This window comes from Mus caroli, chromosome 14 (genome assembly GCF_900094665.2).
Source record: "Mus caroli chromosome 14, CAROLI_EIJ_v1.1, whole genome shotgun sequence".
In the NCBI taxonomy this organism is placed as follows: domain Eukaryota; kingdom Metazoa; phylum Chordata; class Mammalia; order Rodentia; family Muridae; genus Mus; species Mus caroli.
The window spans coordinates 74,408,085-74,423,419 of NC_034583.1; positions in this window are offsets into that span (position 1 = coordinate 74,408,085).

Here is a 15,335-nt window from a genome sequence, read left to right on the forward strand (position 1 = left end):
TTTTTTTTTGGTTTTTGGTATTTTGAGACAGAGTTTCTCTAGATAGCCCTGGATGTCCTGGAACTCACTTTGTAGACTAGGCTGGCCTCGAACCCAGAAATCCACCTGCCTCTGTCTCCCTAGTGCTGGGATTAAAGGCGTGTGCTACCACTCATGGCTGTGCACTGGATCTTGAGACAGGAAGACATGTTTTTAATCCTTGAGACATAGTCCCAGTGTTTATCATGAGAAGGAATTAAAGAAAAGCTTAGGTCCAGTTATAGTGGTAATCTCATTAATTCCCCTACTCAGGAGACAGAGTAATACAGATAACTCAGTTTAAAGTAAGTCTACAGGGTAAGTTCCAGAACACCCAAGCTTAGTCATTGAAAGAAATAATAGAAAATAGAAAGTTGGTAAAGATTAATAGAAGGGTTGTTTTCCATCCTTAGCAAACAGCAGAACTTTGCAGCTTTGGCCACAGTGCTTTGGCTTTAGGGTCAAGAATAGAAGCTGTTAAAGGGATGATTGATGCTGGTTAGCTGGAGCTAAGAAATTTGCAGTGATTAAGAGTCCAGCATCAGTGAGGTGAAATCTTCTGGAAAGTGTTTTCTAAGAGCACAATGGAGCTATGTTTCAGAGATAGACCTCATACTGGCAGACAGATTTGGTAATATGTAAGCATCATCCAGGTGGCAATGTTTTGTAGGCATGAAGGGGTCAAGGACAGCAGCTAAGGCTTGACACTGTGAGAGGCCAGGAAAGGCCATTGACGAAGGTGTAGTCTCATTGACAGTTGATGGACTAGGACTGAAGGCTTCATACAAAGAAGTTGAGCCTTATCACCATGAAGAGAGATGATGAGCTGCTGTTGGTGAAAGTGCAGTCTAGTTGCAAAGGAGGACACCAGAGAATTTGAGATGTGATTGAAATGATCACCAATAACAGCAGCAGGAGTAGTGCGAGGTCAGCCAGAGCTTAGAGTTCTATAGAGCACATAGATTTTGAAGTGATCCAAACCTATGGAAAAACTCAGAAGATCACATGTGGAAACAAATCCTTGAACAAGAATACATGAAATTGAAGATGCCTTGAAGAATATAAGATGTTAGCAATGCTAGAGCCCTGGAATACCTGCCAAGGAAAGCTGCTAAGAGGGAGTTGAACCATTTCAATAGAAAGAAAAGTGTTGCAGTAAACAAAGCTGAACGTTGTTGGAAATCAAAGATGGAAATACAGTTTGGACTTTGCTCAGCTAGTTTTTGTTCTTTGCATTTCTTCATAATGATGTTTTAGAGTGGTAAGGTATATCATGTTCTATTTGAAGGATAAGATCTGGTCTTTGAATTTGATTTATAGAAGATTACAGATAAAAGATGGCATGTCTCTCAAAAGAGACTTTGAAATTTGGACTTAGAACACAATAATGTTGAGACTATGATAGACTATAGGAACTTTTGAAGATGGACTAAATGAAGTTTATATTATGATACAACTGTGAGGCACAGAGAGTGCAATTTGGTGGTTTGAATAAGTTTTGCGCCCATAGACCATGGGATCTATGAGAGAAGGAAAGTGGGTGAGAGAGTTTTGGAGGAAAGGAAGGAAGTACAAAACTGTGGTTATGATGTAATAAATGAGATAATATTTTAAAAAGACTAAAAAAGAAGGCTAAAACAGAGAATAATATCTGCTTTTAGCATTTTATGACTAATCTTAGTAAAATAATTTTTTCATGATTTATTATGTTTCTAATTACACTAAATACTTGCAAACAAGTTCATTCATGTTTTTCTAAAATTTTCTTTATTCAAATTGTGATGTTTTATATTTTACATAAATTGTCTAAATTTACATTTTTTATTTTATATTATAATTATATATGTGCAGATGTAAATTTCTGAGTATGAAGTTTTGAGAGTATAAAATAATGAAAGTACGATTTAATATTAAATTTTAAGGAGAAGAAATTTTATTGTTTTAAGTTAATATATGAGTAATGATATACAATTATGTTTGTTGAAGCATGAAAAAACAAATCTGTTACTTATCAACCAAATATTAAGCACATTTGTATATTTTATTGAAAATTTATCAAGAATTATAATAAATACACGTAGAATAAGTATTTGAGCAAGTATATACTAAAATATAACCAAAACATTAATGGTATTTACAAAGCACAAGTGTCTTTATATAATGATATAGAAGGGCTGTTTGGATAACTAAATCAAAAACAAGAAAAATTTAACAACACTAATCTACATTTGTATGGTTGAATGAAGATGTTTCTAGAAGCTACAAGGGTATTACATAAAAATCTCAATGCCAGGAAGGAATTCCTTTCTGTAGGTTGCTGGTAGGTATATATTGTTATGGGAAAACCAGAACAGTATAGATTATTTGTCCCAGTGTTGGTTGCTTGTCTTCTTTTTTTTTTAGATACTTTCTTTATTTACATTTCAAATGTTATCCCCTTTCCTAGTTTCCCCTCTGAAAATCCCCCATTTCCTCTCCCCTCCCCCTGCTCTCCAACCCACCACTCCCATTCCTGGTTCTGGCATTCCCCTATTCTGGGCCCTAGAGCCTTCACAGGACTAAGGGCCTTTCCTCCCCTTGATCGACTAGGACATCCTGTGATACATATACAGCTAGAGCCACAAGTTCCACCATGTGTTTTTTTTGATTAGTGGCAGAGTTCCAAGGATCTCTGGGGATACTGGTTAGTTCATATTGTTGGTCCTCCTATGGTGCTTCAGTCGCCTTCAGCTCCCTGGGCATTTCTCTAGATCTTTCATTGGGGACCTTGTGCTCTGTCCAATGGATGACTCTGGGCATCCACTTCTGTATTTGCCAGGCACTGTCACCTTAAGCTTTAGTAGCCAGTCAGACAAATAATCAATTTTGACTGGGGCTTGACTCTTTCTTCTTCTTTCATCATCTCAGAAAGTTTTCTACAGACTCCTTTGGAAAGTTGTCAGCAGTCTTATTCATCTGTAGACATTACTGACATTACTAATAACCTGCCAGAAAAGTTGATTAAACTGGTTCAATAGTGGAATAGAATTATAATGATAACTTTATGGTTGGATTTGACACTTTCTCTACAGGGTAGAATGCACATCTGGTCCTCTATAGGTATTATTATTATTATTATTATTATTATTATTATTATCCCTATTTCTTGAAATAATGATTCTTCCAAATTTCTCTTCTAAACAGATCAGAACAAACAAACAGAAAAAAAAACTTAGCTCAAGGAAATTTAAATTTCATAATCTGAACTTAGTCACATCCTTAGTGTGATGTTTATTATTGAGAAGATCAAAAGTTATAGCAGATAAGTTTGTATGTATATTAGTGATTATGCAGATCATCATAGCTTCTGGGAAAGTCTGTATGGGAGGGGTTAGCTAGATTAACCGATGTGGAAGGGTCTGCCTTGATGGGAGTGTCAACGCTCAATGGGATTGCTGCTGGAGTAAAGATTAAAGGAGAAACTACCTGGCCATGCATGTTCATTGTTCTCAAGATTCCATGCATCCAGAGCAGATGCTTCAAGTTCTACCTGCCATCACTCTAGTGTCATGATGGAGTTTAACTTTGAAACGTGAGCAGGAATAAACTGTTCCCACAGGAAGGCCAATTTGTCTAGGTATTTAATTTTAATGAGTGGACAAGTAACTAGTATAATTGAGCTATGTTCAAAATAATACTGTTTTCATTAGATTTCTTATATATCTTCTCCTCTAACACACATTCATTGACTTTGCTTTTTTTGTATTCCTTCTTTTTATTTAATCTTTTTTTTTTCAACTCCAGATTTTATTCCCTTCCCAGTCGACCCTCAAACTTTTCCATATCCTACACCTCCTCCCCACTTCCCTGTCTCCATGAAGGTGTCCCCAACTCCCATTACACACCTCACCAGATCTTCTAGACTCCTTGGGACCTCTAGTCAAGTCAATGAAAACAGTTTTTCTTTTTCTTCTTATAAATTAAGAACTTATCCATTTCAACAACTCTTGAAACCTAGTTATCTCAAGACTAACCTGTGATTAAAAATTTCCCAAAACAAGCACATTGACAATATTTTTCATGTCTATAAATAATGTATAAAGATACTAAGCTGAAATTATTAATTGAAAAATGACAATTAGCAATATTGACTTGAAAGTATGCATGTGGCTTATCAATATATTATTACTTAAGTAAATGATTTGTAATGTCAGTGACTGTGACAAAACAGACTCTGGCCATCACTTCTCTCCACAGCCAGAGGAGGTTCCTAATCCTTTTAGGCCATATAGCCAAGGAAACCTTAAATGCTTGAATTAGCTGGAGAAATAGATTACATAGTGAGTCAGCATGAAGCAGAGATTAAATATATCTGTTAAAATAAGGCATTCCCAAGTGTATGAGTGTCGATTTTTGTTTTTTGTTTTGTTTTGTTTTGTCTTGTTTTTTTTTTTTTTTTTTTGTTTCTTTGTTTGTTTGGTTGGTTTTTTAACAGTGTTTCTCTGTGTAGCCCTGGCTGCCCTGGCTGCCCTGGAACTTACTCTGTAGACCAGCCTGGCCTTGAACTCAGAAATCTGCCTACCTCTGCCTCCCAAGTTCTGGGATAAAAGTCATGTGCCACCACTGCCATGCAAAGGTTTTATATAGTATTTTTTGTGTGAGTGTGTGTGTATGAATATCAAAATATATTTCAAAGTGTTATATAAAAAACATTTTTTTTGCTTATTTCTCATTCTTTTTAAATAAGAGATATTATAGTTAGACTATCGGTCTATAGTAAAATGAAATAAAACTATGGGCTTCAAGATTTGAAATAAATTGTTTAATTTTTACTGTAAATAGTATTCTTTGATTCCTAAAAATATTAGCATTATGATGTTGTAAATAATGAGAGTGGCATATTTAATAACAATGAACCAGAGACCAAATGGTGGGACAAATTTGCTTTTGAGTCATTAGGATAGACAATATATCATACAATATGCAACATGGCAAAGCTTTAAAGAAAAGTTTTCTTTTTAAAATTTAAAGAAGAAATTTACTGAGACATGTAGCTAAAAGAAAGAGTGACAGTAGTATCTGCCATTGATAAACTTGACCAAGTAGCTGAAGGACAAATATCTCTCTCAAAATTATATCACTAAATTTATAACATTTTGACTACTGAAATGAAGTTCCACTCTACCTAATATGGTGGTTTGAGTATGCCTAGCCCAGGGAGTGGCACTATTTGGAGGTGTGGCCTTGTTGGAGTAGGTGCAGCCTTGACTGAATAGGTGTGCCACTATGATCTTGGGCTTTAACACCCTTGTGCTAGCTGTCTGGAAGCCAGACTTCTCCTAGCAGACTTCAGAAGATGTAGCTTTGCAAGCACTATGCATTCCTGGATGCTGCCACGCTCCCACCTTAATGATAATTAACTAAACCTCTGAACCTGTACCCAATCTCCATCAAATGTTATCTACGAATTCCTGTGTTCATGGTATCTGTTCACAGTAGTAAAACACTAAGACACCTAGTAGAGACAGCTCCATAAGTAGAACTGGGTAGTAGATGAGGCCAAAAATTTCTCTTGTTGTTGCTAGGTGGAAAGGTGCTACAAGGGTAGAGGAGAGATCTAAAATTTCTGTCCCTGGGAGAATTTTTCCCACAGGGTTCTGGCCTAGTTCCTCCAGAAGATGAAACTAGTAGATGGTTAGTGATCTTAGAATTTACAGTTGAGAACAGAGAAACAACATAGACTCTAATTATCTATTGTTACTCTTACTATTATTTTAAATGTCACTATATAAAAGGAATGTTGTCTCTATAGGCAAAATCTACAGGAAATCTTATTTGTGCTGCTATTTTGGGCTTTCATCTGTTAAAATGTTTTAATGGATTCTAGGCTAAGGAGTTCCTTTCTCTTCCCACATTCCTTTATTTTTTTCCTATCTTCCCTCCTTCCTCTATGGCAATGAAAAGAAACTATAATGTTTACTTTCCTCTGGTCCTTATTTTTCTTTGTATTTACCACAAAATGGGTTGCAGCTGACCATTATATACAGCCTGACATCTCCATTCTATGGTTTATATGAAGACAAATCAAGGATAGTAAACTTACTCTGCCAGTTTATTAAAATGCATAAGTCTTCTGGATGGGCATATTTTAATCAGATTACCATTCCTTGGTATTCAGTTTTCTTTTTCTGAAATCGGTTATCAGTAATAGAACCATTTGCAAAGAGAACTAGAAAGTTACTAGACAATTTGTAGTCTCTGAATTTTGTGTGTTGTCAAAAACAAAACAGAAAATAGAAAAACATGTCAGTTTTATAAGATATATATATTAAAGTTTTTAAATCATGCAAAATATTAAGTTACTTTTTGGCACATTAGAAGAATGATTAGTGTTCTACAAAAATATCAGATGATTTACAAAACAAACACATTCATAAACATAATCATCCCACTAAGTTTTTAACTGAGTACAAATTTTGTCTCTATAATACAAGTGTTCATTTTCTTGATTCAAAATCTCACTAATTTTAAAACCCAGTTTGTTTGAGGTGGCCCAGTATTAAAAGCTAACAATACACTTTCAATATGATTGTCTTTCTAAATAAAATCTTGCTAATTCCAAATACTTTTGTTTTGGAACAACAAAATAACATAAGAATCATTGTTTTACATAAAATTATGATTTTGATATCTTTGTATTTACATATGTATTATAATTTTGATTTTTACTGGATGTGAGACATTATGGCCCTGAAATTCCTCTCTATAATGAAGACAAGTATTTGATATTACTTGAACATAGGTGCCTTAGACACTAGAAAGCTTTTTATTCTTAATACAAAATAGCATTTAATGATTAAGCTTTGTTAAGAGCTGGTATACATTAGTATATAGGTGTTATCTATGCTATTCATACATATATACATTTATTATATATAACATATGGTTATATTATATATGCTTATATACACTAACTTTATATAGTAAAAAATACTGTTAAAATTGAATTGATATTGGTCAAATTGCTTATAACAATCAGAGCTATTATCACTGGTAAAGTACAACAAATGAATAATAATTATGAAGATATGCAAAGTAGAGATAGTAGTTTCTAGAAACCTCTGTAATACTGGTTAAAGTATTGCTTTCTTCAGTGTATTTCATCCAAAACTAAAAAGTGAAAGACCATTTCTTCTTTGTACAACTATCTGAATATAAACAACAGGTTGTCCTTAAACAACTAGAGTTTAGTTTAAGAGACATTTTGTAAAACACATGAAACTGAAGAAGAATGAAGACCAAAGTGTGGACACTTTGCCCCTTCTTAGAATTGGAAACAATCACCCATGGAAGGAGTTACAGAGACAAAGTTTGGAGCTGAGACAAAAGGATAGACCATCTAGAGACTGCCATATCCAGGGATCCATCCCATAATTAGCCTCCAAAAGATGACACCATTGCATTCACTAGCAAGTGTTTGCTGAAAGGACCCTGATATAGCTGTCTCTTGTGAGACTAGGCCGGGGCCTAGCAAACACATAAATGGATGCTCACAGTCAGCTATTGGATCACACGGCCCCCAATGGAGGAGCTAGANAAAGTATCCAAGGAGCTAAAGAGATCTGCAATCCTGTAGGTGCAACAACATTATGAACTAAACAGTATCCCGGAGCTCTTGACTCTAGCTGCATATGTACCAAAAGATGGCCTAGTAGGCCATCACTGGAAAGAGAGGCCCATTTGACACGCGAACTTTATATGCCCCAGTACAGGGGAACGCCAGGGCCAAAAAGTGGGGATGGGTGGGTAGGGGAGTGGCAGGGAGGATATGGGGGACTTTTGGGATAGCATTGGAAATGTAATTGAGGAAAATATGTAATAAAAATATTTTTAAAAAGAGACAGTTGTAAATAATAAGACAATTGAAAGCTCTGGATATCACAGTGGGCAAGATAGACATGAAAATTTATTGTGATATGAGCAACAAGAAGCTCTCTCCCTGGAGTATAGTTGAAACCTGTTATTACCAGAAATTTAAAAAATCAGAGCAAAATAACTTTGCTGTAAAACTTTTGACATAATGTAATATTTTTATATAGAAAACATTTCTGATAAAATATACTAAAGTTGAATCAACAGCAACAAAACAACAGGCCTAAGGCCTGAGTACACATTACTTTTTATATGGCCTCTCACCAATCCTAGACATTTTTTGGAATGCCAGACATAGGAATGTTAACTTCACTGACAACAAAGATATCTTAACTCCTGTAATCTAGATTTTTTACCAATTCAATTGTAGTTCTGTCTGGGATACATCAAGAAATACTTCTTTTATATTTTCAAAATTCCTTTGTAACCCCTCAGCTAGTAATCTTAGAAATTACCACAATCCTATGTGTCACTTGGAAAGACAATGGATGTGACCTTCACATAATGACATACATATACCTGGGAATGTTCTACTTTCCTTTCAAGAGTCTATCCCATAACGCTGGTTTTAAATGGTTTGAAATGAAATAAACTCTAACATTGCTTCACACTACTTCACCATAAAATTGTTTTCTATGGTGAAGTCTAGGTTTGATTTCATGGGAGTCTATATCACTGGAAATTTGTGGAGGTCTCCAGGCTCCTGATAGTTACAACAGAGATTTGGTCTTTTCCTGCTTCTGATGACAGAAGCTTGGATTTTGTCAGAAATGTAAAGCAACATTATTTTTGCTAAACCATACAGGCATAAATATATAAAGAGGTTGTTTGAAAACACAATCCTAAGTATCAAAACATTCTTGTTAGGTTAAGGGAAGCATGCATACACACACATAACACAGAGTGCTAGTGTATGCTCACATGCACAGACTCTCACATGCAGACACACAAACAAATTCATATGCACAGGCATACACTCACATTTGTGTCCGCATTTTTAATTCTCACACCGACTTCATGAATTGCTTTAGAAACAATTTGTTCTAGCCACATTGCAGTTTCTAAATCATGAACATTCTGATTGGGACTGCCTCTACCTGAAGAAGTTAACAAAGAGAATTGGTATGGGAGATAGTTTCTTTCAAGACCAGGATCAAAACAAGATGGGCTAGAGATTGTCCATCTCAGAAAAGATTTTTATAGATGCAGTGGGCCAGGTATGGTAGGTTCCTCTGCTTAGACAAATTATTTCCCACATCAGAAGTTTTCCACAGGATATAGAAGGCTAAGTCTTGACACATTGTTCATTTTTGAAAATTAGCTTTAGACTTGATCTCATGTTTCTCCATTAATATATCGACATTACAATTGAAAAATGGTGCCATGCAATGGAAGAAGGGAGTATCACAAACACATCATAATAGCATTCATAGAAGGGGTTGATACATATTACAGGTTAGGCTTAAGTCTAAAAGTTAGGATTCATAGTTTAAGATGACTAGAATTTTGATGAACTGTACAACTACCTCAGAGATATATCTCTGGTTATTTTTGCGATGAATTATCTACATTAATCTGCCTATGTTCAAATCCATCTTACTTGCTATACTGAATGAGAAGGAGAAGCAGGAATTATGCAACAGTGTTCAAGTCTCCCTGCTCTCCACCAGGGATACCATATGAACAACCACCTTTCCTGCTGCTGCTGTGCCTCTCTGTTATGCTGGACTGTATTTCAGGGGACTCTTAACCAAATGAAATCAATTATGAAAAAATTTTAACATATCTTGTCATTTGGAGAATCCAAGTGTAGGCTAACAATTTTATGTTTACATTTTATATCAAAACACATTAAAGGCAAAGATGTATTTTCCTGGTAAAGGAGGTCTACTTTTTATAAATGCCTATTTATGCTTTTTTATTTATTAATCTACTGTTACTCTACAAGTACTGTATCTCTTGTTCAGCTACTATAAATGATTTTTGAAACATATGTCATCGTAGGAAGTTAAGAAAATGAATAAAAGGTATAGTATTAATTAAGCACAAGAACACCTTGGCTTTTGTGGAACAGATGTGTTTACACGGGAGGCAATAAATGAGGGTATAGATGTTCATGTTTGTGATCAGTAATTATTTCATCATTGATGTTTTCTTTGAATTCACAATGCTAACATGATGACCACATGCTGGGATTCATTACTGAATGTTAAGTGCTTAATATGTGATGATGAAAAATTTAGAAAAACCCAGATGAAAACAAAGATAACAAGTAAGTAAATATGAGGGTGTTATGCACACAAAGTAGAGCTTAGGTATACTATATGTTGAATTTCATTATCAAAATATGTTCCTATCATATTTGTTTATATTTGTTTATAGTAGGGAATAAGCCTGGGACTTATTCTTGCTAGGCAAGTACAAAATATACATTTTTACATTTCATTATTTTTTATTTTATAAAAAGTACAAAGTTGCTCAAGCTGTCCTTGGACACATTTTTTTTTAACTTCAGAAATGTCTTTCACATCAATACTCCTGTCATAATCTCCTGAGAATTAAAGGCTTACATCACTAAAACCCATTCACAATAAATGTCAGTGTGTATGTGTGTGTGCCTATGTGTGCGCATGTGTGTGTGTGTGTGCATGCATCTACATTTGTTAACATTTTTTTGGAATTCTGATATTCATTCACAAGTGGGAGAAGAACAGCATCAATGTTTGGTGACTTCATTGCTGTGCACATTGATTTTTGAGGCAGGTCACTCATGAAGTTCAGCTCTATGGCTAGACCAGCTGCAATGCATGCTATATTTTCAATGCTAATGGGCTGCTTAGTGTCAATGAGAGAATGACTCTGCAAGTGGAGATTTGCCTCACCATTTCAGATTCAAGCATATAGACTTATAGCATCTACCATAGTGTGTAGAAGATCTAACACCCATAATTTATGATAGGAAAATGAGAACAGCAAAATTGCTTAAGAGTAAATGTGGTGTGTTCAGAGAATAGGCAAAGACAAGGATTTCCCATACATGTTACTACTGTTGGTCCCACAATATTAGTGTATATGGTATGAAGGAACAGCCAGACATTTAGCCATGGAAAGCTCAGCCATGGAGAGAACTTACCTGGGATCTCCAGTTGCCTGCCCATCCTTCCCTGATTGGTTTCTGTAGTTGTCTGCACATCTTGTTATAACTTTTAATTGGAAACATTACCTAAGGTGGAAACTTTGCTGTGCCTAATATTAACAATGATGCACTTAAGGTGTTGTTTTAGAAGTTTTTCTTAATTAGTTTCTGTTTGGTGTTAGGACCCATATTTGATTATTTTATTCTATTAATCTTTTATATAGAAGCATTACCAGGCTACCTTAAAGGGATTTTACCAGTTGAATATTTTATAAGCCCCAGTTAAAGTTCTCTCTCTCTCTCTCTCTCTCTCTCTCTCTCTCTCTCTCTCTCTCTCTCTCTCTCTTCCCCTTCTCTCTTCCTTTTCTCTCCAATTATACCTTTACCTCACTCTGTATATACACAGAGATAGATATAGAGATAGATAACATTAAAACTTAACACTGCCCAATTTCCATATCATTTTTGATCTGACCCTTCATATATTATTGTATTATTGAAATGACTAATGACACAGCTGTGCAGCAGGTATTTTGTATCACATTTGTAAATGGCTGTGATAATCAGAAAGTGGTCTCCAAGAAATAAAATAGTGTTGTACCACATAATCATACACATTAATTTACAATAAAGCATCATTTTTCCTCAAAGACAATCATTAGCTGAGAGGACAAAGAAGTCTTTCTATTATATATTAAACATAAAACAATAAATATGCCAGTACTCATTCTGACATGCTCTAGTATAATTCTAATCATTTACTCAGATTCATGTCTGCTAGAATTCTAGTTGTTTACTGAGACATATTTGCAACTTTTCTGTATCTTTTGATCAAATGTCAGTTTAGATTCATTTATTTTATACATAGCAAGAAACATAACTAGACCACAACAAACAAAACCTTGTCTCTGTGTTGTTCATTGCCGATGTCAAGTAGCCAGAGCTTCCCATTCTCACTGTTCGAGCTTGAAGTTGCTCGTGCAACTGTGACTTCTCCGCTGCACTTGACTGCTCCTTGATGTGGAGAGCCAAAACAAATTCTTCCTCCTGTGTTTCTGTCAGATAATCAGTCACAGTAGAAAAAAAAATCAACTAAAATAAAAAAGTTAGTACTGAGATGTGGGGTCATTGTTTTAACTATGTGGTAGGTTGTATTTTCATACATCCATGTGGAAAGAATGCAGAAGAATTAGGAGCAATTTAATTTAGTAACAATTCCAGTTAAGGTAGAGTTATGAATATTTTAAAGAAGTATTGTAAGAGTTTGAGGATACTTTTTATTGATCTTCTGTGTTATGAAAACAGTAAATATTCAGATATTATAATTTTATTCCTTTAAAATATAAAAAAGTTTATAGCAACATGAAATGGGAAAACAATTAATTATGAGTTTAGTAATGTTTTCCTGATACTTATTCTATCATAATGTTTAGATTAAAAACTTGAAATGATGTCAAAAGTTATACCACCTGAACTACTACTTTTGATAATTTTGAATAAATTTTAATTAAAATAAAATTATGTTACGTTGTCATTTCTCTTTTCTCCATCTGGCCCCTACTATGCCTTCAAATCGCAAATTGATAGCTTATTTTTTAAATTTTATTATTGTTATGTTCATACACATGTATGTGCAAATATATAAATAAAAACTACTGAGCATATATTTGCTATGAGTATATTAGTATTTTCACAATAAATTAGGCTTCTTTGTTTAAAAGCTGAGAATAAGAAATAATGTGGTGGAGAAAAGAAAAATAAATTTTGATAGAGCAAAAATAAAATCCATGAAGCCAATGAATGAAGGAGAATCCACTAGGGTTCTTGAATTTTGACAAATAAAGTAGTAAAAGAGAGAAACTTACAGTAATACACAAAAAGAAAGGAATTCATGAAACACAGATGACAAAATTCTAAAGAGCAGAAAAGGGAATCCCACGCACAATTATCCTGCTAGGAAAAAGAAAATATGTATAAGTGAGCTACAAGAAAGGATGAAAGAAAACCATTAATGTTTTTATTACCCTCTTTTAAGCAGAATTTTAAAATATCTTAAAATATTTTGCTAACTAAAGCTAACAAGAATAATAATTTGAGTGACAGTCAAATTCATTTAAAAAAAATCACTTTCCCTAGCAAATCTCCATAATACTCTTGGAAATTATTTTGTTTTTTCACATATAGAACTCCAAATCATAATTTTCTTAAATGTTGAATATATAACTCCTTGTCTGACTTAACAGGAGGAAATTTTGATTGACCTATTTCTTATTGGCATTATATATACTAGAGTGTTAATAAAATGTTTTTGATTCACATTAGAGCAGAAACATTATTCCATCTCTGCAACAAGAAATTACAACCAAACTAAGGTTTAATGGTTAAAGTGTTTACTGATAAAGTCGAAAGGAAATTTTATTTGTAGATAAGCTCAATCTTATCCTTCCAAATTCCTTGCTGAATGCTATGAATTAACTAGTATGGAAAAATTTAAACTTCACTTTAAACAAAAATTCTAAGCTAGGAAATTGTTATTTTTTGGCTATATATATATATATATATATATATATATATATATATGTATGAAATATTTTAAAAAATATATTAATTACTTTGATGGCTATTCTTGGTTATAAACATGATTATTTCTGAAATTAACTAAAACCGAGAAATGGAGGGGCAAACCTGTGAGAGACTTTGCTTCACTAAAAGTGGGAATGTACACTTAGCCTGAATTGTTGTGTTGGTAAGAGATACCTTTAATTCAGATATTTTGAGATAGAGAGACATGCTTCTAATCTGGGACCCATCTTCTGGATATAAGGACATGGAAGAAGGAAGCTTTTCTGCCTTGCCCAATTGCCCTCACCTTCCCAGAAAATCGATTTCACTGGCATTAGAGTCTACTTCTTTGGGATTCCATTGTATACTGAAGACCAGTTGAAACATCCAGCCTAGTGCACAGAAAAACTACTGGATATTTGGATCATTATTATATAGGTAACCAATGTTGAATTAATTGAATTGGAACACAGTCTGTAAGTCATTCTAATAAATGCCTTTATATGTATTTTATATATGTACGTGTGTGTGTGTGTGTGTGTATGTGTATATATATATACATATATATATGTTTTATGTATATGCATACATGTTTTATATGTATATATACTTGCATGTATACATATGTGTATACATGTATACACATATATAATTATATATAATGTAATTGGGACAAATAGAACATATTAGAATATATATTTTATATTATACAGAGAAAAGAGATTATATATAGAGAGAATAGATAGATAGGCAGACAGAGAGATAGATATACATATATAGATAAAGATTCATTCTATAAGTTCTACTACTTTGGATAATCCTAATGCAATTATTACATTTAAAGTGTCCTTTTATCTGACTTCAATAAAACTATATTACCTGAGACACTCCAATATCAGCTAAGGTTAGAAAAGTTTACCAGGAAAACAAATTCTACTATTGTCTTGTTATAAAATGTCACTGGATAAACTGTATATCATCTGCATAAAAGATATTATAGTGGAAAATTTTCTTAGTATGCCTGATCTGGGCGATTGATCCCAGCAGTAGACTTTCTAAAGAAGAAAAATTAAAATAATAATTATAATAATAATAAAATTAATGACACAGATTTTACTTTTCTTTACATACATAAACACACACATACTTACTTTAATATGAATCATAGGCAGAATTATAAAAGAGAGAGCAATATTTTACCACTTTAGAAGACAAAAAAGGAACTGGACCATCCCACCTGAACAATGTCTTTTTCTTCATATATTAAAAAAAAAAAGAGCATGAAGCATGAAAGTGCTAATGAAATAGTGGCTCCATCAGGACTAAAACCTTTTGCTATTTAAAAACATTGAAAAGAGAGTGGGGAGACATGCTATAGACTGGGAGAAGGCATTACCACAACATGATACGTCTAGAATTCCAACTCACAATGTTTATTATAAATAAATAGAACACACAGGTAGTCCAGAGTGGGTTGATATCCAGGGCAGGAATCTCCCTGCTCAGAGGAGATGTGGGTGTGGCACTGGAAGAAAGAGGCACCAGGAGGAAAGGGGCTTGTGGTCAGGATGTAAAGTGAATAAATAAGTTAACTAATAAAAAAAAAAAAAGAAATAAGTAGAATATAAAATAGGAAAATAAAATCAATTGACAATGAGATTTTAAGATTTAGGCTGCAGTAGGACACTGGTGACACATGCCTTTAATC